The sequence below is a fragment of the Felis catus genome, chromosome B4 (assembly GCF_018350175.1).
Source record: "Felis catus isolate Fca126 chromosome B4, F.catus_Fca126_mat1.0, whole genome shotgun sequence".
Lineage (NCBI taxonomy): Eukaryota > Metazoa > Chordata > Mammalia > Carnivora > Felidae > Felis > Felis catus.
This window is the reverse complement of record NC_058374.1, coordinates 28876944-28893535: the sequence shown is the minus strand read 5'-3', so window position 1 is coordinate 28893535 and position 16592 is coordinate 28876944. Positions and strand designations below refer to the sequence as shown.

Sequence of the window (16592 nt, the reverse complement as noted above, 5' to 3'; positions counted from 1 at the left end):
GAACTTTAGTTTTTTACAAGTATTAAATTTCAAATGAGAAGGCAAATAATTCACATCCTTTGAAATTCAGTTTATCAGTAAAGTGATGATGTTACACTCGATCAGTGTTGCAAAGCCCTTCGAGATTATGATGAAAATTATGTACACTCTTCCCAGCAAAAAACACATACGTACAAAATTTTATTATAATTTCAGGGGATTCACAGACCCTCTAAAGCTCATCCATCATGGGGTAAAAAAGGCGTTAGATTTTAAGGTATTTTGCAGCTTTAAATTTTGGTTTCAGAAATGAGGTTAAAGCCTTTAAACAAAAGAAGTCAGTCTTGAGAATAAAAGTGAAAACCCAAACACAATTCATTAATTTACTCACTGCTGGTAAAGATATTAGCTCAGAAAGGCTGAACACCTGAGCTATATATAGATGTAGGTGTTAATTTGACAAAATAATTCATACCTTAGACACTAAAAGTTAGGCAAAATAAGATTCTTACATAAACCTAGGATATTTCTAGACATGGAATGTGTGATATTCACAGCTTTCAAATGACAATAAGTTGTCTCCTCCTACCTCCCCTCCTTTCCAGGTTCAATTCCTTCTTAGAGTGAGGAAGAAAACTGTTATATAATATAGGCTATGTTTGAGATTTTTTTTTGGTGACTGTTTTGAGGAAAGAGTAATACCTTCATGTTCTTAAATTTCTTACATAAAAATAATTTTTGGATCACTGCAAAAAAAGAAACCAAAACCAAAAAAACACCAAGCCTTACCTGTAATTCTTGTTCTCTGAAGGAAATGCAGTAATTATAAACATATCCACACTCTTGGGTACATTCTCCTAAGCATGAATGGATTTGGAATGCGCCATAGCTTAAACTGAACTGCTAAACTGCCAAACCGCACTGGCAGTTGGATCTTACCTGCCTGGCTGGTAATGAAGCAGACCTGTCACCTAAAGTTATTCACCTCCTGAAGGCAAGTGTTCCCCCTGAGAGGGAGTGTGGAGCTGGTGTAATTACTGTCCTTAGAGAACACGAATTATAAATGGTCTCCTTTCTAGAGGTTAAGAGGGATAAGATCTACTTACTACTAAAGAAGTTGTTACTTGCTTCAAAACGGTACTGAATGTTAAAAAATAAGAATGGAAAGCTGTTCCTCTGTAAAAGACCTTAGTATGAATGAGAGATAATGGTTTAAGACCTGACTGGATGTTGACTGGGTCAGGATCTAATGATCAACACCAAAGCACAGAATTACAAGTACTTAAATACTTGCAATGTAAAGTAAAACTTATCCTGGCACTTGGCAACCTACTATTTTGAGCCAGTGCTTGCCAACTTGGGACAATGTGACAGCTGCAGTGGTTACCAATAGTAGGGAAATAACTTGAAATAGCCAGGACCCTGAAAACTGCTGAGACAGTCACCAAGGGCGAACTGTTTTTCATAAGATGTGATACTAGTAATATGCTGTTAGATAGTTTCTATTTTGGAAGCTCAAGTAAGTAACTATAAACCTTAACACTTAATGTAATAATTTAGATTTAAAATATTTAAATACATGATGACTGAGCCTCTGTGATACAAGTCCATCTTCTGTCTTAAACATCTTAGAGAATGAGGAAGAATTGGCTATATATAGTTTCTGGTTTGCATACTGATTTTTGGAGGGTTATCAAAATTCTCCACAGAGGAAGAGATTCTCTATCCTCTAGTCCAACAAGTATCTAGGAAGCCTGATGACGTCTTCCATTCAGTTAAACCAGGGTAGGATTGCCAGATAAAATACGGGACACTCAGTTAAATCTGTGTTTCAAATAAACAATGTTTTTCTAAGCATGTCCAAAATATAGCATGGGTCGCAATTACACTAAACAATTATTTGTTATTTACCTGAAATTTAAATTAAACTAGGCACCTTGTTTTGTTTTTGATTTTTTTTTTTTTTTTTTTTTTGGTCTTCTGTTAAATCCGGAAACTCTAAACCAAGGGAGCTTATGGAGTTACCCAATGGAATTCGTGGATGATGCTAAAATGGAAGATCCATTCTTGGTGTAGATCTGCACTGCCTCGTACAGTAGCTACTAGCTACATGTGGCTATTGAGCACTTGAAATGTGCCTAGTTCAACACAAAATTTTCTGTAAGTGTAAAATACACATCAGATTTTGAATACTTAATTGAATAAAACACCTCAAATTTTTATACTGATGACATGTTGAAGGAATATTTTAGATATATTAGGTTAAATTAAATGTTATTAAAATTAATTTTGCCTTTCTTTTTACTTTTTTAATGCGACTACAAAAAACCCTTAGAATTATACATGTAGTTTGTATTTGTGGCTTATATTTTTATTGAACAGTGCTGGTCTAGAAAATCAACATTGGTAAGGAGGGCTCTCTCACCTCCCTTTAGCTGTTAGACAGGGAGCATGATCATACCAAAGAAACCAAATTTCTAGTAGGGACTACTCTTTAATTAAAAACAAACAAAAACATGGCATGAAAATACTAGTGAAAGACAAATCAGAAATCTTATCTTTGACAAATCATTCTTACAGAATTCAAAAGGAGAAATAAACACTAGTGTGTATGTATGTGTAAGAGTAAGTATATGTATGTATACATACAAATAAAATCTCCCAAATTCTAGTTCCAATTCCAGTAGAAGAATTCCTTAGTGTCAATAATGTTGGGTTGGGTTTTCACTCCTATATATCATCAAAATCAAAGAACAACAGTTTATTTTGTTGCCTAATATGAACTGAGGTGATATTAATAAGAGTTGTTAGGAAAAGATCCTATTTTTCATACTTTAGATACAGAAGACAAGTTCCTCATTGGTCCCAATTTTATATATTCCTGCTACATAACTGATTTGAAATTTGAACACCAATTCTAACATGTTGAAATAAATTTTTCTTTTTACAAATATATTGCCAATACTATTGTTTAAGACAAAGCTCACTTTTAAAAAGAAGGGGGTGCTTTTTAGATTAAAAATTTTTAGTTCTAATAAAGTTTTATTTTAGGTAACAAATAGTAACCTGTTTATTTATTCTTGTATCCCACCTTATATTTTCAGTTTGTTTGACTTTTAATGCAAATTTTTTTCTCAACTGTCTCAGACTTAATGCATTTGTCTATTCTGTTCTGTGCTATTTTAAAGGTTAAAAATATTTAACATGCTCTCACAAATAAAAATTCAAAAAAAATTATATAGAGAGATTATCTCCAAATACTCAGTAATATATATTTCTTCACTATAAAACCCATATCTACTTTGAAGATTTAAATCTTTTAAAGTTGCCTATAGTTACAATAAGCAAGACTAATTCTAATTCCTCAACTATTTTCATATAAAACAGTAAACTGGATCTCAAGTCTTTTTCAAAAAAGGTCTCTGTTGCATTTTTTTCCCCATTCTAACAGCAAAAACAAAGGTTGTTTCCCTCCTTAATATCTTTTACTATTCATATATAGGAAGAACAAGGATTTTGAAAAGGCGATAAAATGTATCATAAACCAAAGAGAAGGCTGCCAGACAAAAATCAGCAGACTTTTCCCAAACTTAAGTGCTTCGTGAATAGTACATATCTTTCAGAACTAAGGCTTCCAAGATCACTTTAAAAGCTTTAAGGAAAAAATAATGAATAAAACTAGATATGGACCAAGTAATGTCTTCACCAGCACTTTAAATCCTCACTGTCGATACCATAGTATCCAGTGACTGTAATCTGAAATGTTTTGCTCGACGTTTAGTCTCTTGGTGACAGCCAAAATTATTATTTAATATTAACCTACTTTTAATCTTGACATTTTGAAGATCGACATTCTCTGGTTCTCCTTCATAGTCAATGCATGGTATTCAAATGACAATTTTACTTAGGACTGGTCTTTCTGAGAGGCATCAATACATTGTACAATAGACCAATAAAGTTTTCTGATATTAGAGTTTAAAAGTAAAGGTGAGACATTAATTTATTTACCCTTTGTGAGGTTTCCCTCATGGAACCAATGTATATGGCTTCATTTCCTAAAGACAGAAAAAAGGTGCAAGCTAGGAAGAAAGCTGCTGATTTTAAAAGTAATTTTTTTTTCAATTAGGATCAGCAATTTTATGTTCATATGCTTATTAAAGATTAAGAAGATCTTTGCTTCCATATTTTCTGAAGCTTAATACAGATTTAAAAATGGCTTAAAGGACCTTCTCTGAAGTAAAGGTTAAGAGATCGTTTCAAAAAGATCATGAAAAAGCAACTCTTCAGAGCAGGTTTTATCAATTTAATCTATTAAGTCACCAGAATGCTTAAAGGCTGTCATTGCTTCAAAATTCTTAAACGTAAATCTCAAGATAACCAAGAAGAGTTCTTGATGAGGGATCAACCACAGCAGTTATTAAACTGATTTAAATGCAGGCTGAACTGGACACAAATTTTACTGTAATTGGGATTTTTAAAAAAAATAAACAAAAAATACACCCATACATCTCTAGGACATGCTTTACTTCTAACCAAGGAAAACCATCTCTTGATGGATGTGTGTGACGTCTTGCCCACAAGTGGCTGCCTAGGCCATTCTTCTACGAGGCAGTCTGATGGCCTCAAACCCTCAATGGAGCATTCCAAAACCAGACCTGCATTAGGAGCGTGGGCCCATGAGTGTGCACTCACTACACAGTGCTTACCTTTAGAGAACAAGGTGGTTGCACAAACTGATCAAGTTCTCACACCCCACACCTCCAAGAACACTGAAAAAGATCTGCAGATCTTTCTTGGTGCAGGAGGGACCTCTTTTTAATCTTCTTGTGGTGGAAGTTAAAGATTTTCCTGAAGGAGGAGAGAAGAGTAAAATATTATACTGAGATCATACCATTTGGTTCAAGTTTATCTACCTATGCTACAAAATTTAGGTTCTGAAAAAAACAAATGAGATAAAATCATGAGTATTCCAAAACCACCTTCCCTTCTTTCAAAAAAAAGGAGTATCTTCCCTAAAGAATATTTCATGCTTCAAACATCACTCCATAAACCCAAAACCTTAAGTGGGTACTTTAATTTCTACCCCAGTACTGAACTACCAGTTGGGAAGTTGAGAAAAATACAGAAAAATTCTGGGCTGCCAAATGATCATAGTTATAGAAGTTCCATTAAAATAAATAAAACTAAATTCACTGAAGAACAATGAATCAGACTCATTGAACTAGAAGGAATTTTACCCTTCTTCTATACCTCTATATTACCTAATAATGACATAATGCATTTCCTGACAACAGAAAACTAGCCCTTGGTGTTAAATTCCACAGAATCATATATGAAGCAATCTATGAGAATGTAAGCTCCAAGAGGAAAAGGGTTTTGGCTTTTTTTTTAAAACACTGATTATTTGAAGAACCTTATTAAATAGTTCCTAAAACATAAAAAGCGCTAAAAAATTTTGAATAGAAAAAATATTAACCAATTAGTCAACATTCTCAAGGTTGAAAGTTGCATAAAACAATTAGAAGCCTACAACTATTCTGAAGAATCAGAAATGTGTTATATAAAAATAATATTAGCAACATAAACCCCTAATTACATAACAAATAACTTAAGAACATAATGTTTTTAAAATGTTGCACCTTAATACATTTAGGAGAAAATGCTGTAAATTGATTACTATAACCCAAACTCCTAAAAAGAAATGGAATATTTTGTTCAGATCAGGAAATCGCACACTGTACCTTAAAAATATATTGCCAAATATCAAACTGAATAATAATATTAATATAGATATATTATTAATATATTTCTTAATGTATTTATTTAATCTTTTGAAGATAACCCAAGTGATAATATGGTTATCTATATCTATAATTGTGCCTAAGTAAAGCAAATCATTATAATATTAAAATGAAATCAGAAGATGCCACTCTTTATGATATATGCCATATTTATCTATATGATAGTCATATATTTTAAGTAAATATGTCTCAGAAAACTCAAAATTTAAACAAGAAATGCTGAACACTTTATTTTTCTGTAACTTATAGACTATTATTAAAAACAGAGATTGATTTCCTTCAAGTGTTTTCTAACTCTTTCCAAACTGATAAATTAGGAAGAAAAGGAAGAAATGCTAAAATCAGTAACAGATTAATCAATCGTATCGATGAAGGACTGAGTATGCATATGTGTTTTATTCCAAAATGCAAGGTCACTAGGAATCAGGCGAACAACTATCACAGAGTACTTGATTCCATTTGACCCCAAATTCTACAAATGTAGAATTGGTCCTCAAAACAAACTGGACAGCCCATATGGGGCACTTCATTTCAGGGAAAAGGCAGCCATTTAGTGTACAACCAAAACCACAATAAGAAACAGGTAGTAAATCCAGGATTATGCTTACCCTGTATCATTAAAACAATGCTTTAGCTGACAGATTATGCCTTAATTATAGTAATAAAAAGCTTTCCACATTTCACAAATAATTCAGTTTAATATCTTATGTCAGGGAATCAATCAAACTTAAGTGTGAAAAAAGGAAATTTTAAAACAAAACTTTAGAAGTTCACTTAGTGTAAAACAATTTTCTCGTTTTGGACATTTTGTAAGCCTTTGAAACTAACTTTGTGGGAAAGAGATGAAAAAAGTTACAAAGAACTTAAGCATAACAATATGCCAAAAGGAGTTTAGAAGGGGTAAAGGAAAATATGAAGTTGGAAATTTTGCCAAAAGGCAAAGATTGTGCTAGCTGGTTGAATCCCCACCACCCCCAGGAGGAAAACAGGAAACAAGTTCCCCAAATAGAGGCACTGACTAGGAGGAACTCCTTAAAGTCCTTATTTACACTGTTGAAGAATGAATCACTTGCCTTATTTCTACTAGCACGAAGGATGAAGCAATCAGAGATGTAGTGTTCAATTTTTAATCTCACTTGCAAGTGTATATTAAACTATACTAACAACCAATTTAAGCTCTTTACAAAACTCCCCTGAGCAACCCACCTTCTCTGCTTCATCTTTACCAATGTTTCTCAGACTGCCTGTAGTAAAGAACTGTTTTAATTGTCATTGTGGGTGGACCCATGCCCATAGATTACTGCTCACAACTAATACTCAGATCTTACTACACAGAACTCTACAGGCAGCTTCACTGATAACCAGATCAATCTAATGTTCAATGAGATTAAGACAGGTGATGTTCTTGGATCACAGAGAACTATCACATTATTGCTATAAAAGCTTCTAAACAAGTACACAATTGAGAGTAAGCATTTAATCATGGACTGGTATAATCAGGACTGGTTTTCAGTCCATACTTTACCAAATGCTGATCAAAGTTATGGGTGTACGGTCTTCATTCGTATGTGGAATTTAAGAAACAAAACAGATGAACAAATGGGAAGGGGAAAAAAAGAGAGAGGGAAGCAAACCATACAGACTAGTAAAATTAGAGAACAAACTGAGGGCTGAAGGAGGCAGGTGTGGGGGAATGGGCTAAATGGGTGATGGGCATTAAGGAGGGCACTTATGATGGCATTAAGGAGGGCCATTAAGGAGGGCACCACTGGGTGCTATTAAGTGGTAAATCACTAAATTCTACTCCTGGAACCAGTATTAGACTATGTATTTACTATATTTAAATAAAATTTTGAAAAGAAAAAAAAGTGATAAAAAAAGTTTTTAAAACTTTTAAAAAAACTTTTAAAACTTAAAAAAAAAGTTTTAATTCATCTATGCCCACAGAAATTACTAATAAATAATCAATGACTTGTTCCGGTACATTCCTTTTATCAGTTCTGTGGAACGATAGGACAGAATTTTCTGCCATGCTAGAAATGTTCTGTATCTCCTCTAAGTGGTAAACGTTAGCCATGTGTGCTATCAAACACTTGAAATGTGGCTAGTGTGACTGAAGAACTGGCTTCTTAATTTTACTTACTTTAAATTAAAATTGCCACACCAGGCTAGTGGCTACCATATTGAGTAGCACAGTGCTGGAATGCTTTATTATTTTCACCTGATCTTTTAATCAGCGTTTAAAAAAATCACCCATTTCCTTCAATCCTAACATAAATATTTTAATTGTAAATATCACTTTCTTTATGTACATACAGGTATTTACATATTTGTAATTACATCACATAAACTTACTATTTTCACCTAACATTTCTCCATATTTCTAAAGCTTCACTGTCCAATACCATGGCCACTAAACCTATGTGAGTATTGAAGCATAATTAATGTTAAATAAAATTTAAATTTCAGTTCCTCAGTTGCCCTAGTCACATTTCAAGTGCTCAGTGGCTACATGTGGCTAATGGATACCGCATTGGACAGTGCAAATTATACAACTTCTCATCAGCACAGAAAGTTCTATTGGACAGTTGTTCTAGAGTCTTCAAAAATAATTAAAGGTAACATGATACTTTACATTGATGTTCTATAATTAGTCCCTAAAAGCATTTTTCTCTATATCTATGATTTATAATTAGCACAATATTTATTTCCTAAATTCCTACTGAGTGAAATAATCTGAACATTGCTGTGATTCTCAGCATAACTCCTGGCATTATTTTCTAAAAGAGTCTGGTATCACTGTTTATGTTGCCAATATTAGATTTCTTTCTAAAAATTTTAGCTCCTTTAATACAAAGTAAAAACTGTGCAAAGTCATTTTAACTTGTGACTTAGTGATAAGCATATGGGTACATATTTTTCCTTGCATTTATTATTCATATTTATTTTCATATTCTTAACTTGGCATATTTTTTCTCATTTACATATTAGGATCTTGATGTCTAAATTAGCACATTGTGCAATAATATAAAATTGTTAAAACTATTGTCATTTTCCTTATAACTTTTGATGTAGAGATTTCCTACAATTTTTTTAGATATTCCAGTATATCTTTGCACCTTGGTGAGTTCTACTAATGCATCAAATAAGAAATGTAAAGGTATTTTCTATGCTTTTTAATTCCAATGGCTGTATAAAGTATGGATGAAACATTTTTTTTCTTTTTTTTTTGGTCTAATCAGTTTTGCGGCTATACCACTGAAGACTACTATCTAATATCATTGAGTGAATATCCTCACTGGAGTGGCTTCTCCAATAGGAAAGAATATTTTATCATATATTCAGTTGTTATATGTAGATGGAACTGATTGTGGATTCCTAATAATGCTCCAGTGATGCATGTTTTACAAAATGAAAGAAAGGCTTAATCTTCAGAATTCCTGTTAAGAAAAAAACTGAATTAATTTAGGAAAGTGTCTAAGTTAGGAGGGCATGGTTATGGACAGCAATGTTTTGCTCAAAGACTAAGAAAAACAATCTGTTGGTTCCATCACCTACTCAAGAGTTTCTAAACTCACAAGCTGCTAGATGTTTGAAACAAGTTAAAAGGGGTTGATTTCACAACTGTATTGATGCTGGCAGAAACCAGGGTGGCATACCAAGCAGAAACAAGAGACATGAGGTGCATTGATCAGGCCCAGAAATTTGAGTAAGTCACGGATGAAGGGCATTTCTCTTAACTCTCACTGACCAGAAAGCCAGGGTCAAGGAAAGTTTATATTTAAATCTCTAGGGGGCAGAGAGGTCTCTTGTAATACCTGAGTTACCTATCATCCCTGCATCACTCCACTGTTTTAGACTGTTGCTTTAAAAGATTTCTGATACATAGTAGGGGTGTAGGGGTGAGACTTCCCCTCACTGTAGAATCACTATAAAATAAATCACTAGGAATCTTGAAAGTCAGAAGCAAACCCAGAAGCCTATAAATTATAGCCAATTTGCCAATATTCTCATGATTCAGAAAGTTTCTCTCCATTTATTTCATCTTAAATGTTTTTAATATGTTAATGATTTCTTTCTAAAGGTCTAACATCTTTCTCAAATTAATTGCTAAGTATTATATTTTGTTTGTTGCAATTCTGAGTTGGGTCTTTTCACATTATTTTCATTATTACTGATGTAAAGATACAGTGTATTGTATACTTTATTAAATTTTTATCGTTCATAAATGGTTTTAAAGCTGACAGCCATGAATTTTCCTAATCAATCATGTCATCTAAAAATGAAATATTTTGGTTTTATTTCTTCTTCTTCAGGTTCTGTCCATGGACAATGTTAAGTAAAAATGAAGTTAATGGTGGTTGCTGAATAAACTAATAAGAAAAATGATGACTTTCACTCTTGAATTTATGACGGTAGAAATATAAAATCATCCCCACCTATGCTGCTATTCTGCTAGGTGATACTGTTTAGTTTGCTGACTTAATAAAGCTTCCTTTTCCTTGAAGTTCAACTAATGATCCATGACTTAACACAAAGCAGTGTATCTGACCAGACAGGACCAGCAAAAGGTCCCCAATTCCAATCTGGCCAACACTGAACATGTTGATTACACAGTGTTATCCTAATAATGACAATGTTCATGAAAATCACGTTAAGAAATACTTTTGCTCTATAAAAATCCTACAATTACATGGGCACTTAAGTGCTATGTGCTCCTTGTACCCAAAGTTACTCTTCGGTATTAAACTAGGCATTTAAGACCCAGGTTTCTTTCTGGGATGAACTATGTCAGGAAATACAAAAGCCACAGTTTACGAGAGAAATTTCTTCTTTATAGAAGTTCCACTAATAACTGTGGAAGGGGTAGCAGATTAAAAATTCATTATCTTGCAAACCCTAATGATAGAATTGATTCACAGAACAATCAGCAAGAGATGAAACAATGAGAGGAGAGGTTGATGGAAACCTCTCTTGGAGAGAATGGGCTGTTACCACTGACCAATTTCAGCATCACTAAGAGCGTGACAGACAGACACTACGTGCTCCCTGATGTGATGCAGTGTGAAGAAAAAGTCCCATGTTTGAAGTATTCCTGTCCACCTTCCATCCAGCATCAAAATAAAACCTGAGCCTGAATCTAATGAAGTATTTTGAGCTAACTGCTAAATGCAGGCAATTTAGAGGTTAGAGAAATAAGTTAACTGGGGAAGCTGACAGAAAAATCAAGAATGGGGATATTATATGGGCAAGCTTACAAAGTTTCTTTAATAAGTCATGGACAGGAAAGGAAGGGGAAGAGAAGGAGAGAAGTAAATGGGTGAGGGAGGTTAAAGGGGAAAGGGAGGCAAACAGGTAGTGGGGAAGAAAAGGAATTTTAATTACAGAGCAGTCCTACCAACCAAATGCTATCTGGATCTTGTGTTTGCATTTGGCACCCCAAATGTAATATAACATTTTGAATCACAAGTGGAGGAAACTGAATAGGGAGATAATATCAGGTAATAAGTAATTATTAATTTTGTTTGATGTCAGAAACATATTCTGGTTATGTAAGAAAAATGTCTTTAAAGAAGCGCATGCTGGAAAATGTAGAAGTAAAAAGAGTTAAGACACAGGATCTATCTTAAAACAGTTAAGGAAAAAAGAGGAAGTAGATGAAGCAAATGTGGCAAAATTTGGTTAATTGTTAAAGTTGGGCCACAGATAGGGGGCATTTATTACACTAGTCTCTCTTCTTTTGTGTATGCTTGAAAATTTTAACAGTAAATTCTTAAAATCCAGCCCCCCAGAAACATCACCTAGTAAGCTAAATATTTTCTAGTGTAAGTAAGAATAGAACTATTATTTACTACCTTTCCACATACCAAACATTCATGACCTATACAAAGCAAGGAGGCAAAAGACAGGACAGCCTGTCCTGCAACAGATGTGCCCACATTTTAAAAGATTCATTTTAAAATTAATTTTTCCCATTTGCCCGTCTGCAAACTCCCCAGCTGTGTCTTCCAAACCTTCCACCTTTCCTTTTCATCCCAAATTACCTACTTGAGCCCTCTACTTCCTCTCTCAGCCAGAATTCTCCAAAATGTTGCCCATACCTGTTTTAATCATTTTCTAGGTCCTCGCCCACCATTAAACCAATGTAGTCAGCCTTTTACTCCCACTTCTACACTGAAACATCAAATGGTCTTCTAACTATAAAATGCAATGAATGCTTTCTATACTTTGCCTTACTTGGCCTACAAACCACTTTAAACATTAGCTGTGCAACCTTGGGAAAGTCACTCAGCCTCTCTGAACCTCAGTTTCCTCATCAGTAAAAGAGACAGAATAGCATATTTCTGATAGAACTTTTGATATATTCAATAAAATAACATATAATGAAAACAAAATCCACCATTAAACACAATAGGCGCTCAGCCAAGATAAGTTCTGACTCACTGAATTTGTTTTCCTGAGTATCTGACAACCAAGAAGGGTTTGCCTTAGCTAATATGAGCACTCTGGTCTCCAAAAAGGGTCATTTCCCAGGCAATTGAGTCACCAAAAGTTTTTTTCTTAAAAAAATATATATAGTAGATGGTATTGTAATGGTGTTGCATGGTGACAGAGGGTAGCTACACTTGAGGTGAGCACAGCATAGTATATAAACTTGTTGAATCAGGATGTTGTACACTTGAAACTAATGTAACATTGCATGTCAATTATACTCAAAAGAAACAATTAAAATTAATCTGACTTGTTCATATTGTTACAGATATATAAGTATCTGTACAGAAAAACGTGTTTAATTCTAGCCCAACAATACTTTCGGAAACAAAATTCCAGAAAAGTAAAATAACTTGTGCCCCCCAAACAAACAAAAGATTTACATTTTGTAGGAGACACTGAATGAATGCAAGGTAAATTATTTTATTTTGGTATCTTCTTACCTCTTCTGTATCTCAAAAAACTCAAGCTGCTGCCTTCTTATTTTAATAGTACATATTATTTGGGTCTGCATTTTTAAACACTGTTCCATTATTGGAATGACCCCTTCTTTAACCAATTGATATTTCCTTCTCTGAATGAGACTGACTGGTCTCAGCTAAGTAACAGGATGTAGCGTGTTACAGCCTCACTGTGCTAACTGTGAAAGCATAGTATTTTAATATTTAGTAAATAGGTACTCAGGTATTCAAGTAAGTGACAGATGAAAGTTCAACATCCCCAGGGATATTTGGATTTATATGCTTCTCTTAAAACTTTAGATGAATTTCTACTGGGTAAAATGTGGCAAAAACACATTTCAGCTTGTAAGACTTCCGTACAGCCCTTATGCATGCCACGTTGAACATTTCCATCAGGGAACAGCAGTCATCACTTAATCTCCCTTTACAGAAAGAATTCTACAGTTTAAGATGTGACTGTGACTTGTGGCCTTATTTTCACAGCAATTAGGTTATTAAATTGGCTGGCTCTTGACTTCATTTTTAACAACTGCTTAATGATATATAAGACATTTTTCCACATGACGCTACAGTTAAGCAAATTCTCCAAAAAAGCTTTTTCTGTTAATTTTATTTTTTAATAAATTTTAGTCTGCTTTCATATGATTGCTTTAATATTTTCTCCAAGTAACTTTTTTATTTTTTTTATTTTATGTTTATTTATTTTTGAGAGAGAGAGAGAGACAGAGACAGAGACAGAGCACAAGGGGGATGGGCAGAGAGAGAGGGAGACACAGAATCTGAAGCAGGCTCCAGGCTCTGAGCTGTCAGCACAGAGCCTGACATGGGGCTCCAACTCACGAACAGTGAGATCATGACCTGAACTGAAGTTGGACACTTAACCCACTAAGCCATCCAGAGACCCCTCGTCCACATAACTTTTAAATTTAAATGTTATTCTTGTCCAAAAAATGTTTCCATTCAATGTTATCCTTGCAACATTTTAACATTTAAAATGAAGTAGCTCACAATATAGGTGTTAAGTCTTCTATTAAGTTTAAAATGGCATCAACTTTAATTCTTTGATTTTTTATATGAAAAATTATTCTAATTATGACCACAGTAGCACCTAGTAGTTCAATAAATATACCAAACAACTTCTTATGGTTAGCGTGTGTGCATGCGTGTATATATACATATGGCATTTTTTAACCAACATTCACCTGACTCAATACCAGTCAGGACACAGACCTATACAACACTAACACAGAACTAAATAATATCATGGTGCTCCAATTAGCCACTCCCAACCAGTCCTCTCCTCTTTAGCAGGAGGGAATGATGTTTAAGTGAGTCTGTGAGATCATTTAGTAAAGCAAACAAGTTTGTATGTGTACACATAAATTATACTTTATTTCTTTTCCCTTAAAATGCTTTAGTATACTTTTTAATGAGTTAGTAAAATTAACCTGAGAACTCATAATGCTATAGAACTAGACATGCCTTAATAATGTTGCAAATGTCAGAGCTGCAAATGACCACTGCAGCTATTTAAAACTGTTTTTTTTTGTAAAAATGAGTCAAAGATATGTGAGAATATTTGAGAAATTCTAAAAAGTATACATAAAAATCAATACTGTATTTTCATTTGAAGGAATCATGTAAGATATTATGCAGAACATAATTTTTTACTCTGTTATATTGGGACATTAAAAAACTTATTGAATTCTTAGCTCTTCATTTCAATTTGGTGCAAAAATTTGGGATGGATATATACAGATGTGTACATACATATATAGGCATACGCACCCACATAAATATACATGACATATATTTAGCAAAGAGACTGAGACGCTAAGTGTCCTCATAATTTTAATAGGTTCTTACATCTAAGATATATGTGGCAGAACAGGAAGTAGTTCTCAGATTTTCTGCTTCTTGTCTAAGTATTCTTTTCATAGCCCTAGTCTTCCTAGGGCCTAAACAGAATGATGGCATAATTCTTTGGATACCATAACACTATGGTATCAATTCTCAACTAGCAAGTGGTAGATAGCTAGTAAGTTTTCAACAGACACTTCATGACTGATCGTACTTAAACTAGCTATGGTCATGGGAAACCACACTTGTAGCATTCAAAGAATTTTCTCTCACCTAGCATCTTAACAATGAAAAATATTCCCATATTACAAACAAAAACAACACAGTTATGAAATACATTAGATTTAATTCAAACATTTAATATGAAAACAATTCATTAGAGTACCTGCTTGCACTTATTAGAACTGAATCAATCGACAAATATACAAATTCTCCTTTTACCTATGTAGACTTAAGTCACAGAATCATAGATCAAAGAAAAGGTCATATTAAATTTCACCCTGAAGTTATTTTCCAACTAGAATTACTCAGCAAAAATTATTTAACTCTTACATTTTTCTAGGATATCAAACTAAAAGACATAGTGAAAGTCGACATAAAAATATTTTTTTATAAATTTAAAAATATTTTCACAAATTACATATAGGAGTAGTAATGAATTATATGACCATTTTATGAAAGAAAATTTGTTTTCTAATGTAAGTAAAGTAACAAGTAGTGCTACAAGGATTAAGGTTACAAATGTCACAAATATACTGTAGACCTATTATAGGAAGAAATTCTTTGTTTAGATATCTGCATGGAAAAAATACTTAGTATCAACATAGTCATTTCCTCCTCAAACTTACTCTAATCTGGTTTAGACTCATCTCCCATGGGATAAATAAGATCTTTGTTACTTCTTTTCTTAGACAAGAAAGATCAGTTCCATGATGCCTGGGATGGACTGAGTCTTGGATTAAAGGCTGAGACAACCTTGGTCCTGGAGATGCAATTTATGGAGGCCTTTGAGTGATTGCTGTATTGCTGCTAAAGAGGGCCCAAAACTTGGGTGAGACTATCACTGACATTTTGTTTAGCAGTAATAAAGGTAATAGTTCTTTGTAGTGTAACACCTATATATTTAAGCCAACATTCTGAAATTACTTCAGTTGGCCCAACACGGTGAATTAGGCAGGACATTTTGATATGAGGAAATTATTTCATCATTGTTCTTATTGTTGTTAACTGTAACATGTGGAGCCTTTAAGTACTTTCTAGGTGCCAGACATTGCTCTAGACACATCAAACGATTAATTTTTCTATAAGGTATGTACTCTTATTGTCCCCATTTTACAGATGAGGAAACTGAAGATCAGAGGAGTTATACAAGTTTCCTAAAATTGCAAAGCTTGTAAATGCCAGGGTTAATATTTAAATTCAACCAGTCTGACTCTAGAGTGTAGCATCTTAACCATTACAACTTTGACATTTTTCCATGTAAAACTGCTTTGATAATTTGATTAAATGATCTATAGTATATGACATACATGAGGCATTATGAGTTTATTCTGCTTATATTCACATTTCTTGGTACTCAAAAACTTGAAGGTCTTTCCATAGTTTGTTTTAAGTAAGCTACATAAAAATCAAGACTATTTCAGTCTCTACCAATTTCTAAGACTGATTCCCAAAGAATTTTTATTCAATTTTTAAGTCAAAATGAATCACTTTATTTCATGAAGTAAGCTGATTAAATGATCAGCATACTAGAAATCAATTCTCAAGGTATCTTTAAGAAAGAACTGCTTTGCTTTTATAAAGTCACAAGCCACTAAACTTTGTCATTATTTGTTTAATATCTATCTTCCCTGACAGTATAAACTATATGGTCCCATCTGTCTTATTCATGACTATATCTCCAAAGCCTAATGCCATGCCTGACATAAAGCATTTGCCAGTAAGAATTTATAGAATGAATGAATTGGATTGGCTCTTTTATCTCTTGTTTATTTAGTAA

The 16592-nt window shown here is 33.5% G+C and overlaps 1 protein-coding gene and 1 long non-coding RNA gene across 10 annotated transcripts in view; one reads left to right on the top strand and one right to left on the bottom strand.

The window, feature by feature from the left end:
• The window catches only part of ZEB1 (zinc finger E-box binding homeobox 1), a 199337-nt gene that overhangs the window by 134597 nt on the left and 48148 nt on the right, over positions 1-16592 (bottom strand). For 6 of the 8 annotated variants that reach the window (XR_006600410.1, XR_006600408.1, XR_006600407.1 and 3 more), the window contains one exon: positions 4686-4827. The exons of the other annotated variants lie outside the window; for them this stretch is intronic. The gene's annotated coding sequence lies outside the window, so the exon portion shown is untranslated. The remainder of the gene's footprint in view (positions 1-4685; positions 4828-16592) is intronic. 8 annotated transcript variants of the gene reach the window in all.
• LOC111561297 overlaps positions 993-16592 on the top strand; it is a 30868-nt gene continuing 15268 nt past the window's right edge. The window contains exons 1-2 of one of the 2 annotated variants that reach the window (XR_002743707.2): positions 993-2139; positions 15505-15644. This is a non-coding gene — a long non-coding RNA (uncharacterized LOC111561297). Of the gene's footprint in view, positions 2140-7676; positions 8399-15504; positions 15645-16592 lie in introns of those variants that run through there. The other variant, XR_002743706.2, reaches the window with a different exon arrangement.